At 43.7% G+C, this 15,261-nt stretch overlaps 4 non-coding genes across 4 annotated transcripts; all 4 read right to left on the bottom strand.

The window, feature by feature from the left end:
• Positions 1-4,222: 4,222 nt before the first annotated feature.
• Positions 4,223-4,305, bottom strand: TRNAL-CAG (transfer RNA leucine (anticodon CAG)). The gene has a single exon. It is a non-coding gene; the product is annotated as a tRNA-Leu (tRNA).
• Positions 4,306-8,404: 4,099 nt separating this feature from the next.
• On the bottom strand, positions 8,405-8,487 carry TRNAL-CAG (transfer RNA leucine (anticodon CAG)). Its single transcript has one exon. It is a non-coding gene; the product is annotated as a tRNA-Leu (tRNA).
• A 4,113-nt stretch (positions 8,488-12,600) lies between these two features.
• On the bottom strand, positions 12,601-12,683 carry TRNAL-CAG (transfer RNA leucine (anticodon CAG)). Its single transcript has one exon. It is a non-coding gene; the product is annotated as a tRNA-Leu (tRNA).
• Positions 12,684-14,697: 2,014 nt separating this feature from the next.
• On the bottom strand, positions 14,698-14,780 carry TRNAL-CAG (transfer RNA leucine (anticodon CAG)). Its single transcript has one exon. It is a non-coding gene; the product is annotated as a tRNA-Leu (tRNA).
• Between the last annotated feature and the right edge of the window lie 481 nt (positions 14,781-15,261).

Genomic DNA, 15,261 nt, shown 5'->3' with positions numbered 1-15,261 from the left:
CAAGAAAAAAGTAGAGTAAACACACAATTGTCAGAAGTGGGATTTGAACCCACACCTCGAGAAGAGACTGCGACCTGAACGCAGCGCCTTAGACCACTCAGTCATCCTGACTTGCATGTGTGGAACCTTCCACAGGCCAGACAGCCATGCAAGTGGGGTACCGAAAAGACATGCCCTCAATTTATTTATCCTATTATAAGTACTTCCAACAGATCTTTGAACAATCCATAGAGAGCAGTACCTATGAAGAACTCTTTAGACCTTTAAGGCGTACAAAGAGAAAGTGCTATTAACCAGCCACTTGAACGGCCCAAAGCTGCTTTGAAATTGAGTCAACAGCCACCTCTTGGCTAGCTAAAGCAAATTCAACAAGGAATTTCAATGTCACAACATAGGGTGGAATACGCAAATCTAAGCAGCCCCTGATCACAGCCCTGAGGAAATTGCCGTAAGTGTGCTGGAGTCCAACTGTCTACCAGATGCTAGGCATTCTTCCATATTTGCATGGCATGTCTGGCCAGGGCATACAAGAGCATGACTCTTCCAGATGAGCTCTTACATGGGTCCTATGCTCATATAGTAAGGACTGCACTTTGTCAGCAAGACTTTATACAACCGAAATATATGAGAAACCCCAGCTCTCTTGACTAGATGAGGACGGAATCACATCCCAGGTGAAGACCAACAGATGCAACTTCCATCAGATGTTAACCTGAAAAAGGAGATTATATCTCCAAAAGTCATGTCAGAAGTGGGATTCGAACCCACGCCTCCAGAGGAGACTGCGGCCTAAACACAGCGCCTTAGACGACTTGGCCATCCAGACAGTGCAGAGTCTTAAGAAATGTATAAAAGTCACTCAGAAATTTCTGCCTCCATGCAAGCCTGAAATAATTTAAACCTTCAAACACAAGGTGCAACTTTATGCACAGGACAATAAACACAGAAGATCACATGTGAAAGCATTTCATTTCACAGGTGTACAATTTTTATGCTTTTAGAATACCTCATACCTCTCACCAGCTATTTAGGGTCCTGTATCCTACTCACAAAATTACCTTGCCTGCGACCTCTCTCTCTACACAAACAACTACTGCACAGGAAGTAGGAAGGCAGAAGGTGGGGCATATTATGCAAATGTATGCTGTCATTGTGCCTTGCAGATTCATGCAGGATTTCTAGATCCTTGCTGGATACAAGAGAGCAGACCTTGTTTCAGATCAACTGTCCCTAGCAGGGAACGTCTGAGCACATGCAGTCTTTTGCTCTCTAGCCCCTGGCCTGGGACTCACCCTCACTGGCTGAGGCGTGAATTTCTGCATACCAACGTTGCATAGATGGTACGTTTGTGGTCGGTTTGGGATGGGTGGGAGGTCAAAAGCAGGGAAAAGTATGTCGCCTTCACTTCTAGTCTCCTCTTCTAGGCCTACCTGCCGTTCACTCACTCTGTCTTTGTTTCATTCTCTCCTTCCTCAACACCCCTTCTCACTCACTCGCTCTATCACTTGTGCTCTTTCCCCTTGCTCTGCATTTCATAGTGGAAACATCTCTTGAATGGAGCATTAGAAAATGAGGTTACATAAAATTAACAATCTACTTATTGGAAACCAAAAATATCACAAGACTGAATGTAACCCATTTCATTAATAAAAGGGACTTTTTAATCACCCCCCAAAAAACACATAAAGCACCACGAGTGCTAGAAGAATATTATACGAGCTTGAAGACAGAATTGGGCAAATTCATTTGCAGTTGAAACTGAAGTTTGTTACTTATTCAGATATTATATGCACTGCCAATTTTTAGCTGAGATTCTAAAAGAACTCAGAGACAAAATGGACTTATCGTTTTGTCAGAAGTGGAATTCGAACCCACGTCTCCAGGAGAGACTGCGGTCTTAACACAGCGCCTTAGACCACTCGGCCATCCTGACCACATGTTGCTTGATCATCTACAGAGAGGGAAAGATATTGTGAACCAAAAAAAGCACACATCTTAGGTCATGAGTGGCTAGAGCAAGAAAAAAACTCACTGCACTTTTCCAAGTAGACAACCATATAAGCCCATGTGAGGGAAATGATCTGATTTTTTCTCTCTCAAGAAAAAAGTAGAGCAAACACACAATTGTCAGAAGTGGGATTTGAACCCACGCCTTGAGAAGAGACTGCGACCTGAACGCAGCACCTTAGACCACTCGGCCATCCTGACTTGCATTTGTGGAACCTTCCACAGGCCAGACAGCCATGCAAGTGGGGTACCGAAAAGGCATGCCCTCAATTTATTTATCCTATTATAAGTACTTCCAACAGATCTTTGAACAATCCATAGAGAGCAGTACCTATGAAGAACTCTTTAGACCTTTAAGGCGTACAAAGAGAAAGTGCTATTAACCAGCCACTTGAACGGCCCAAAGCTGCTTTGAAATTGAGTCAACAGCCACCTCTTGGCTAGCTAAAGCAAATTCAACAAGGAATTTCAATGTCACAACATAGGGTGGAATACGCAAATCTAAGCAGCCCCTGATCACAGCCCTGAGGAAATTGCCGTAAGTGAGCTGGAGTCCAACTGTCTACCAGATGCTAGGCATTCTTCCATATTTGCATGGCCTGTCTGGCCAGGGCATACAAGAGCATGACTCTTCCAGATGAGCTCTTACATGGGTCCTATGCTCATATAGTAGGGACTGCACTTTGTCAGCAAGACTTTATACAACCGAAATATATGAGAAACTCCAGCTCTCTTGACTAGATGAGGACGGAATCACATCCCAGGTGAAGACCAACAGATGCAACTTCCATCAGATGTTAACCTGAAAAAGGAGATTATATCTCCAAAAGTCATGTCAGAAGTGGGATTCGAACCCACGCCTCCAGAGGAGACTGCGGCCTAAACACAGATCCTTAGACCACTCGGCCATCCTGACAGTGCAGAGTCTTAAGAAATGTATAAAAGTCACTCAGAAATTTCTGCCTCCATGCAAGCCTGAAATAATTTAAACCTTCAAACACAAGGTGCAACTTTATGCACAGGACAATAAACACAGAAGATCACATGTGAAAGCATTTCATTTCACAGGTGTACAATTTTTATGCTTTTAGAATACCTCATACCTCTCACCAGCTATTTAGGGTCCTGTATCCTACTCACAAAATTACCTTGCCTGCGACCTCTCTCTCTACACAAACAACTACTGCACAGGAAGTAGGAAGGCAGAAGGTGGGGCATATTATGCAAATGTATGCTGTCATTGTGCCTTGCAGATTCATGCAGGATTTCTAGATCCTTGCTGGATACAAGAGAGCAGACCTTGTTTCAGATCAACTGTCCCTAGCAGGGAACGTCTGAGCACATGCAGTCTTTTGCTCTCTAGCCCCTGGCCTGGGACTCACCCTCACTGGCTGAGGCGTGAATTTCTGCATACCAACGTTGCATAGATGGTACGTTTGTGGTCGGTTTGGGATGGGTGGGAGGTCAAAAGCAGGGAAAAGTATGTCGCCGTCACTTCTAGTCTCCTCTTCTAGGCCTACCTGCCGTTCACTCACTCTGTCTTTGTTTCATTCTCTCCTTCCTCAACACCCCTTCTCACTCACTCGCTCTATCACTTGTGCTCTTTCCCCTTGCTCTGCATTTCATAGTGGAAACATCCCTTGAATGGAGCATTAGAAAATGAGGTTACATAAAATTAACAATCTACTTATTGGAAACCAAAAATATCACAAGACTGAATGTAACCCATTTCATTAATAAAAGGGACTTTTTAAGCACCCCCCAAAAAACACATAAAACACCACGAGTGCTAGAAGAATATTATACGAGCTTGAAGACAGAATTGGGCAGATTCATTTGCAGTTGAAACTGAAGTTTGTTACTTATTCAGATATTATATGCACTGCCAATTTTTAGCTGAGATTCTAAAAGAACTCAGAGACAAAATGGACTTAAAGTTTTGTCAGAAGTGGGATTCGAACCCACGCCTCCAGGTCAGACTGCGGCCTTAACGCAGCGCCTTAGACCACTCGGCCATCCTGAACACATGTTGCTTTATCATCAACAGAGAGGAAAAGATATTGTGAACCAAAAAAAGCACACATCTTAGGCCATGAGTGGCTAGAGCAAGAAAAAAACTCACTGCACTTTTCCAAGTAGACAACCATATAAGCCCATGTGAGGGAAATGATCTGATTTTTTCTCTCTCAAGAAAAAAGTAGAGTAAACACACAATTGTCAGAAGTGGGATTTGAACCCACGCCTCAAGAAGAGACTACAACCTGAATGCAGCGCCTTAGACCACTCGGCCATCCTGACTTGCATGTGTGGAACCTTCCACAGGCCAGACAGCCATGCAAGTGGGGTACCGAAAAGGCATGCCCTCAATTTATTTATCCTATTATAAGTACTTCCAACAGATCTTTGAACAATCCATAGAGAGCAGTACCTATGAAGAACTCTTTAGACCTTTAAGGCGTACAAAGAGAAAGTGCTATTCACCAGCCACTTGAACGGCCCAAAGCTGCTTTGAAATTGAGTCAACAGCCACCTCTTGGCTAGCTAAAGCAAATTCACCAAGGAATTTCAATGTCACAACATAGGGTGGAATACGCAAATCTAAGCAGCCCCTGATCACAGCCCTGAGGAAATTGCCGTAAGTGTGCTGGAGTCCAACTGTCTACCAGATGCTAGGCATTCTTCCATATTTGCATGGCCTGTCTGGCCAGGGCATACAAGAGCATGACTCTTCCAGATGAGCTCTTACATGGGTCCTATGCTCACATAGTAAGGACTGCACTTTGTCAGCAAGACTTTATATAACCGAAATATATGAGAAACCCCAGCTCTCTTGACTAGATGAGGACGGAATCACATCCCAGGTGAAGACCAACAGATGCAACTTCCATCAGATGTTAACCTGAAAAAGGAGATTATATCTCCAAAAGTCATGTCAGAAGTGGGATTTGAACCCACGCCTCCAGAGGAGACTGCAGCCTAAACACAGCACCTTAGACCACTCGGCCATCCTGACAGTGCAGAGTCTTAAGAAATGTATAAAAGTCACTCAGAAATTTCTGCCTCCATGCAAGCCTGAAATAATTTAAACCTTCAAACACAAGGTGCAACTTTATGCACAGGACAATAAACACAGAAGATCACATGTGAAAGCATTTCATTTCACAGGTGTACAATTTTTATGCTTTTAGAATACCTCATACCTCTCACCAGCTATTTAGGGTCCTGTATCCTACTCACAAAATTACCTTGCCTGCGACCTCTCTCTCTACATAAACAACTACTGCACAGGAAGTAGGAAGGCAGAAGGTGGGGCATATTATGCAAATGTATGCTGTCAATGTGCCTTGCAGATTCATGCAGGATTTCTAGATCCTTGCTGGATACAAGAGAGCAGACCTTGTTTCAGATCAACTGTCCCTAGCAGGGAACGTCTGAGCACATGCAGTCTTTTGCTCTCTAGCCCCTGGCCTAGGACTCACCCTCACTGGCTGAGGCGTGAATTTCTGCATACCAACGTTGCATAGATGGTACGTTTGTGGTCGGTTTGGGATGGGTGGAAGGTCAAAAGCAGGGAAAAGTATGTCGTTTTCACTTCTAGTCTCCTCTTCTAGGCCTACCTGCCGTTCACTCACTCTGTCTTTGTTTCATTCTCTCCTTCCTCAACACCCCTTCTAACTCACTTGCTCTTTCCCGTTGCTCTGCATTTCATAGTGGAAACATCTCTTGAATGGAGCATTAGAAAATGAGGTTACATAAAATTAACAATCTACTTATTGGAAACCAAAAATATCACAAGACTGAATGTAACCCATCTCATTAATAAAAGGGACTTTTTAAGCACTCCCCAAAAAACACATACAACACCACGAGGGCTAGAAGAATATTATACGAGCTTGAAGACAGAATTGGGCAAATTAATTTGCAGTTGAAACTGAAGTTTGTTATTTATTCAGATATTATAAGCACTGCCAATTTTTAGCTGAGATTCTAAAAGAACTCAGAGACAAAATGGACTTAAAGGTTTGTCAGAAGTGGGATTCGAACCCACGCCTCCAGGAGAGACTGCGGTCTTAACGCAGCGCCTTAGACCACTCGGGCATCCTGAGCACATGTTGCTTGATCATCAACAGAGAGGGAAAGATATTGTGAACCAAAAAAAGCACACATCTTAGGCCATGAGTGGCTAGAGCAAGAAAAAAACTCACTGCACTTTTCCAAGTAGACAACCATATAAGCCCATGTGAGGGAAATTATCTGATTTTTTCTCTCTCAAGAAAAAAGTAGAGTAAACACACAATTGTCAGAAGTGAGATTTGAACCCACACCTCCAGAAGAGACTATAACCTGAACGCAGCGCCTTAGACAACTCGGCCATCCTGTCTTGCATTTGTGGAACCTTCCACAGGCCAGACAGCCATGCAAGTGGGGTACCGAAAAGGCATGCCCTCAATTTATTTATCCTATTATAAGTACTTCCAACAGATCTTTGAACAATCCATAGAGAGCAGTACCTATGAAGAACTCTTTAGACCTTTAAGGCGTACAAAGAGAAAGTGCTATTCACCAGCCACTTGAACGGCCCAAAGCTGCTTTGAAATTGAGTCAACAGCCACCTCTTGGCTAGCTAAAGCAAATTCAACAAGGAATTTCAATGTCACAACATAGGGTGGAATACGCAAATCTAAGCAGCCCCTGATCACAGCCCTGAGGAAATTGCCGTAAGTGTGCTGGAGTCCAACTGTCTACCAGATGCTAGGCATTCTTCCATATTTGCATGGCCTGTCTGGCCAGGGCATACAAGAGCATGACTCTTCCAGATGAGCTCTTACATGGGTCCTATGCTCACATAGTAAGGACTGCACTTTGTCAGCAAGACTTTATACAACGGAAATATATGAGAAACCCCAGCTCTCTTGACTAGATGAGGACGGAATCACATCCCAGGTGAAGACCAACAGATGCAACTTCCATCAGATGTTAACCTGAAAAACAAGATTATATCTCCAAAAGTCATGTCAGAAGTGGGATTTGAACCCACGCCTCCAGAAGAAACTGCAGCCTAAACACAGCGCCTTAGACCACTCGGCCATCCTGACAGTGCAGAGTCTTAAGAAATGTATAAAAGTCACTTAGAAATTTCTGCCTCCATGCAAGCCTGAAATAATTTAAACCTTCAAACACAAGGTGCAACTTTATGCACAGGACAATAAACACAGAAGATCACATGTGAAAGCATTTCATTTCACAGGTGTACAATTTTTATGCTTTTAGAATACCTCATACCTCTCACCAGCTATTTAGGGTCCTGTATCCTACTCACAAAATTACCTTGCCTGCGACCTCTCTCTCTACACAAACAACTACTGCACAGGAAGTAGGAAGGCAGAAGGTGGGGCATATTATGCAAATGTATGCTGTCAATGTGCCTTGCAGATTCATGCAGGATTTCTAGATCCTTGCTGGATACAAGAGAGCAGACCTTGTTTCAGATCAACTGTCCCTAGCAGGGAACGTCTGAGCACATGCAGTCTTTTGCTCTCTAGCCCCTGGCCTGGGACTCACCCTCACTGGCTGAGGCGTGAATTTCTGCGATACCAACGTTGCATAGATGGTACGTTTGTGGTTGGTTTGGGATGGGTGGAAGGTCAAAAGCAGGGAAAAGTATGTCGCCTTCACTTCTAGTCTCCTCTTCTAGGCCTACCTGCCGTTCACTCACTCTGTCTTTGTTTCATTCTCTCCTTCCTCAACACCCCTTCTCACTCACTCGCTCTATCACTTGTGCTCTTTCCCCTTGCTCTGCATTTCATAGTGGAAACATCTCTTGAATGGAGCATTAGAAAATGAGGTTACATAAAATTAACAATCTACTTATTGGAAACCAAAAATATCACAAGACTGAATGTAACCCATTTCATTAATAAAAGGGACTTTTTAATCACCCCCCCAAAAAACACATAAAGCACCACGAGTGCTAGAAGAATATTATACGAGCTTGAAGACAGAATTGGGCAAATTCATTTGCAGTTGAAACTGAAGTTTGTTACTTATTTAGATATTATATGCACTGCCAATTTTTAGCTGAGATTCTAAAAGAACTCAGAGACAAAATGGACTTAAAGTTTTGTCAGAAGTGGGATTCGAACCCACGTCTCCAGGAGAGACTGTGGCCTTAACACAGCACCTTAGACCACTCGGCCATCCTGACCACATGTTGCTTGATCATCTACAGAGAGGGAAAGATATTGTGAACCAAAAAAAGCACACATCTTAGGTCATGAGTGGCTAGAGCAAGAAAAAAACTCACTGCACTTTTCCAAGTAGACAACCATATAAGCCCATGTGAGGGAAATGATCTGATTTTTTCTCTCTCAAGAAAAAAGTAGAGGAAACACACAATTGTCAGAAGTGGGATTTGAACCCACGCCTCGAGAAGAGACTGCGTCCTGAACGCAGCGCCTTAGACCACTCGGCCATCCTGACTTGCATTTGTGGAACCTTCCACAGGCCAGACAGCCATGCAAGTGGGGTACCGAAAAGGCATGCCCTCAATTTATTTATCCTATTATAAGTACTTCCAACAGATCTTTGAACAATCCATAGAGAGCAGTACCTATGAAGAACTCTTTAGACCTTTAAGGCGTACAAAGAGAAAGTGCTATTAACCAGCCACTTGAACGGCCCAAAGCTGCTTTGAAATTGAGTCAACAGCCACCTCTTGGCTAGCTAAAGCAAATTCAACAAGGAATTTCAATGTCACAACATAGGGTGGAATACGCAAATCTAAGCAGCCCCTGATCACAGCCCTGAGGAAATTGCCGTAAGTGAGCTGGAGTCCAACTGTCTACCAGATGCTAGGCATTCTTCCATATTTGCATGGCCTGTCTGGCCAGGGCATACAAGAGCATGACTCTTCCAGATGAGCTCTTACATGAGTCCTATGCTCATATAGTAGGGACTGCACTTTGTCAGCAAGACTTTATACAACCGAAATATATGAGAAACTCCAGCTCTCTTGACTAGATGAGGACGGAATCACATCCCAGGTGAAGACCAACAGATGCAACTTCCATCAGATGTTAACCTGAAAAAGGAGATTATATCTCCAAAAGTCATGTCAGAAGTGGGATTCGAACCCACGCCTCCAGAGGAGACTGCGGCCTAAACACAGATCCTTAGACCACTCGGCCATCCTGACAGTGCAGAGTCTTAAGAAATGTATAAAAGTCACTCAGAAATTTCTGCCTCCATGCAAGCCTGAAATAATTTAAACCTTCAAACACAAGGTGCAACTTTATGCACAGGACAATAAACACAGAAGATCACATGTGAAAGCATTTCATTTCACAGGTGTACAATTTTTATGCTTTTAGAATACCTCATACCTCTCACCAGCTATTTAGGGTCCTGTATCCTACTCACAAAATTACCTTGCCTGCGACCTCTCTCTCTACACAAACAACTACTGCACAGGAAGTAGGAAGGCAGAAGGTGGGGCATATTATGCAAATGTATGCTGTCATTGTGCCTTGCAGATTCATGCAGGATTTCTAGATCCTTGCTGGATACAAGAGAGCAGACCTTGTTTCAGATCAACTGTCCCTAGCAGGGAACGTCTGAGCACATGCAGTCTTTTGCTCTCTAGCCCCTGGCCTGGGACTCACCCTCACTGGCTGAGGCGTGAATTTCTGCATACCAACGTTGCATAGATGGTACGTTTGTGGTCGGTTTGGGATGGGTGGGAGGTCAAAAGCAGGGAAAAGTATGTCGCCGTCACTTCTAGTCTCCTCTTCTAGGCCTACCTGCCGTTCACTCACTCTGTCTTTGTTTCATTCTCTCCTTCCTCAACACCCCTTCTCACTCACTCGCTCTATCACTTGTGCTCTTTCCCCTTGCTCTGCATTTCATAGTGGAAACATCCCTTGAATGGAGCATTAGAAAATGAGGTTACATAAAATTAACAATCTACTTATTGGAAACCAAAAATATCACAAGACTGAATGTAACCCATTTCATTAATAAAAGGGACTTTTTAATCACCCCCCCAAAAAACACATAAAGCACCACGAGTGCTAGAAGAATATTATACGAGCTTGAAGACAGAATTGGGCAAATTCATTTGCAGTTGAAACTGAAGTTTGTTACTTATTTAGATATTATATGCACTGCCAATTTTTAGCTGAGATTCTAAAAGAACTCAGAGACAAAATGGACTTAAAGTTTTGTCAGAAGTGGGATTCGAACCCACGTCTCCAGGAGAGACTGTGGCCTTAACACAGCACCTTAGACCACTCGGCCATCCTGACCACATGTTGCTTGATGATCTACAGAGAGGGAAAGATATTGTGAACCAAAAAAAGCACACATTTTAGGTCATGAGTGGCTAGAGCAAGAAAAAAACTCACTGCACTTTTCCAAGTAGACAACCATATAAGCCCATGTGAGGGAAATGATCTGATTTTTTCTCTCTCAAGAAAAAAGTAGAGTAAACACACAATTGTCAGAAGTGGGATTTGAACCCACACCTCGAGAAGAGACTGCGACCTGAACGCAGCGCCTTAGACCACTCAGTCATCCTGACTTGCATGTGTGGAACCTTCCACAGGCCAGACAGCCATGCAAGTGGGGTACCGAAAAGGCATGCCCTCAATTTATTTATCCTATTATAAGTACTTCCAACAGATCTTTGAACAATCCATAGAGAGCAGTACCTATGAAGAACTCTTTAGACCTTTAAGGCGTACAAAGAGAAAGTGCTATTAACCAGCCACTTGAACGGCCCAAAGCTGCTTTGAAATTGAGTCAACAGCCACCTCTTGGCTAGCTAAAGCAAATTCAACAAGGAATTTCAATGTCACAACATAGGGTGGAATACGCAAATCTAAGCAGCCCCTGATCACAGCCCTGAGGAAATTGCCGTAAGTGTGCTGGAGTCCAACTGTCTACCAGATGCTAGGCATTCTTCCATATTTGCATGGCATGTCTGGCCAGGGCATACAAGAGCATGACTCTTCCAGATGAGCTCTTACATGGGTCCTATGCTCATATAGTAAGGACTGCACTTTGTCAGCAAGACTTTATACAACCGAAATATATGAGAAACCCCAGCTCTCTTGACTAGATGAGGACGGAATCACATCCCAGGTGAAGACCAACAGATGCAACTTCCATCAGATGTTAACCTGAAAAAGGAGATTATATCTCCAAAAGTCATGTCAGAAGTGGGATTCGAACCCACGCCTCCAGAGGAGACTGCGGCCTAAACACAGCGCCTTAGACCACTTGGCCATCCAGACAGTGCAGAGTCTTAAGAAATGTATAAAAGTCACTCAGAAATTTCTGCCTCCATGCAAGCCTGAAATAATTTAAACCTTCAAACACAAGGTGCAACTTTATGCACAGGACAATAAACACAGAAGATCACATGTGAAAGCATTTCATTTCACAGGTGTACAATTTTTATGCTTTTAGAATACCTCATACCTCTCACCAGCTATTTAGGGTCCTGTATCCTACTCACAAAATTACCTTGCCTGCGACCTCTCTCTCTACACAAACAACTACTGCACAGGAAGTAGGAAGGCAGAAGGTGGGGCATATTATGCAAATGTATGCTGTCATTGTGCCTTGCAGATTCATGCAGGATTTCTAGATCCTTGCTGGATACAAGAGAGCAGACCTTGTTTCAGATCAACTGTCCCTAGCAGGGAACGTCTGAGCACATGCAGTCTTTTGCTCTCTAGCCCCTGGCCTGGGACTCACCCTCACTGGCTGAGGCGTGAATTTCTGCATACCAACGTTGCATAGATGGTACGTTTGTGGTCGGTTTGGGATGGGTGGGAGGTCAAAAGCAGGGAAAAGTATGTCGCCTTCACTTCTAGTCTCCTCTTCTAGGCCTACCTGCCGTTCACTCACTCTGTCTTTGTTTCATTCTCTCCTTCCTCAACACCCCTTCTCACTCACTCGCTCTATCACTTGTGCTCTTTCCCCTTGCTCTGCATTTCATAGTGGAAACATCTCTTGAATGGAGCATTAGAAAATGAGGTTACATAAAATTAACAATCTACTTATTGGAAACCAAAAATATCACAAGACTGAATGTAACCCATTTCATTAATAAAAGGGACTTTTTAATCACCCCCCAAAAAACACATAAAGCACCACGAGTGCTAGAAGAATATTATACGAGCTTGAAGACAGAATTGGGCAAATTCATTTGCAGTTGAAACTGAAGTTTGTTACTTATTCAGATATTATATGCACTGCCAATTTTTAGCTGAGATTCTAAAAGAACTCAGAGACAAAATGGACTTATCGTTTTGTCAGAAGTGGAATTCGAACCCACGTCTCCAGGAGAGACTGCGGTCTTAACACAGCGCCTTAGACCACTCGGCCATCCTGACCACATGTTGCTTGATCATCTACAGAGAGGGAAAGATATTGTGAACCAAAAAAAGCACACATCTTAGGTCATGAGTGGCTAGAGCAAGAAAAAAACTCACTGCACTTTTCCAAGTAGACAACCATATAAGCCCATGTGAGGGAAATGATCTGATTTTTTCTCTCTCAAGAAAAACAGTAGAGCAAACACACAATTGTCAGAAGTGGGATTTGAACCCACGCCTCGAGAAGAGACTGCGACCTGAACGCAGCGCCTTAGACCACTCGGCCATCCTGACTTGCATTTGTGGAACCTTCCACAGGCCAGACAGCCATGCAAGTGGGGTACCGAAAAGGCATGCCCTCAATTTATTTATCCTATTATAAGTACTTCCAACAGATCTTTGAACAATCCATAGAGAGCAGTACCTATGAAGAACTCTTTAGACCTTTAAGGCGTACAAAGAGAAAGTGCTATTAACCAGCCACTTGAACGGCCCAAAGCTGCTTTGAAATTGAGTCAACAGCCACCTCTTGGCTAGCTAAAGCAAATTCACCAAGGAATTTCAATGTCACAACATAGGGTGGAATACGCAAATCTAAGCAGCCCCTGATCACAGCCCTGAGGAAATTGCCGTAAGTGAGCTGGAGTCCAACTGTCTACCAGATGCTAGGCATTCTTCCATATTTGCATGGCCTGTCTGGCCAGGGCATACAAGAGCATGACTCTTCCAGATGAGCTCTTACATGGGTCCTATGCTCATATAGTAGGGACTGCACTTTGTCAGCAAGACTTTATACAACCGAAATATATGAGAAACTCCAGCTCTCTTGACTAGATGAGGACGGAATCACATCCCAGGTGAAGACCAACAGATGCAACTTCCATCAGATGTTAACCTGAAAAAGGAGATTATATCTCCAAAAGTCATGTCAGAAGTGGGATTCGAACCCACGCCTCCAGAGGAGACTGCGGCCTAAACACAGATCCTTAGACCACTCGGCCATCCTGACAGTGCAGAGTCTTAAGAAATGTATAAAAGTCACTCAGAAATTTCTGCCTCCATGCAAGCCTGAAATAATTTAAACCTTCAAACACAAGGTGCAACTTTATGCACAGGACAATAAACACAGAAGATCACATGTGAAAGCATTTCATTTCACAGGTGTACAATTTTTATGCTTTTAGAATACCTCATACCTCTCACCAGCTATTTAGGGTCCTGTATCCTACTCACAAAATTACCTTGCCTGCGACCTCTCTCTCTACACAAACAACTACTGCACAGGAAGTAGGAAGGCAGAAGGTGGGGCATATTATGCAAATGTATGCTGTCATTGTGCCTTGCAGATTCATGCAGGATTTCTAGATCCTTGCTGGATACAAGAGAGCAGACCTTGTTTCAGATCAACTGTCCCTAGCAGGGAACGTCTGAGCACATGCAGTCTTTTGCTCTCTAGCCCCTGGCCTGGGACTCACCCTCACTGGCTGAGGCGTGAATTTCTGCATACCAACGTTGCATAGATGGTACGTTTGTGGTCGGTTTGGGATGGGTGGGAGGTCAAAAGCAGGGAAAAGTATGTCGCCGTCACTTCTAGTCTCCTCTTCTAGGCCTACCTGCCGTTCACTCACTCTGTCTTTGTTTCATTCTCTCCTTCCTCAACACCCCTTCTCACTCACTCGCTCTATCACTTGTGCTCTTTCCCCTTGCTCTGCATTTCATAGTGGAAACATCCCTTGAATGGAGCATTAGAAAATGAGGTTACATAAAATTAACAATCTACTTATTGGAAACCAAAAATATCACAAGACTGAATGTAACCCATTTCATTAATAAAAGGGACTTTTTAAGCACCCCCCAAAAAACACATAAAACACCACGAGTGCTAGAAGAATATTATACGAGCTTGAAGACAGAATTGGGCAGATTCATTTGCAGTTGAAACTGAAGTTTGTTACTTATTCAGATATTATATGCACTGCCAATTTTTAGCTGAGATTCTAAAAGAACTCAGAGACAAAATGGACTTAAAGTTTGGTCAGAAGTGGGATTCGAACCCACGCCTCCAGGTGAGACTGCGGCCTTAACGCAGCGCCTTAGACCACTCGGCCATCCTGAACACATGTTGCTTTATCATCAACAGAGAGGAAAAGATATTGTGAACCAAAAAAAGCACACATCTTAGGCCATGAGTGGCTAGAGCAAGAAAAAAACTCACTGCACTTTTCCAAGTAGACAACCATATAAGCCCATGTGAGGGAAATGATCTGATTTTTTCTCTCTCAAGAAAAAAGTAGAGTAAACACACAATTGTCAGAAGTGGGATTTGAACCCACGCCTCAAGAAGAGACTACAACCTGAATGCAGCGCCTTAGACCACTCGGCCATCCTGACTTGCATGTGTGGAACCTTCCACAGGCCAGACAGCCATGCAAGTGGGGTACCGAAAAGGCATGCCCTCAATTTATTTATCCTATTATAAGTACTTCCAACAGATCTTTGAACAATCCATAGAGAGCAGTACCTATGAAGAACTCTTTAGACCTTTAAGGCGTACAAAGAGAAAGTGCTATTCACCAGCCACTTGAACGGCCCAAAGCTGCTTTGAAATTGAGTCAACAGCCACCTCTTGGCTAGCTAAAGCAAATTCACCAAGGAATTTCAATGTCACAACATAGGGTGGAATACGCAAATCTAAGCAGCCCCTGATCACAGCCCTGAGGAAATTGCCGTAAGTGTGCTGGAGTCCAACTGTCTACCAGATGCTAGGCATTCTTCCATATTTGCATGGCCTGTCTGGCCAGGGCATACAAGAGCATGACTCTTCCAGATGAGCTCTTACATGGGTCCTATGCTCACATAGTAAGGACTGCAC

Source organism: Lissotriton vulgaris, chromosome 8, assembly GCF_964263255.1.
Source record: "Lissotriton vulgaris chromosome 8, aLisVul1.2, whole genome shotgun sequence".
Taxonomy (NCBI): domain Eukaryota; kingdom Metazoa; phylum Chordata; class Amphibia; order Caudata; family Salamandridae; genus Lissotriton; species Lissotriton vulgaris.
This window is presented reverse-complemented; position numbering and strand designations above follow the sequence as displayed.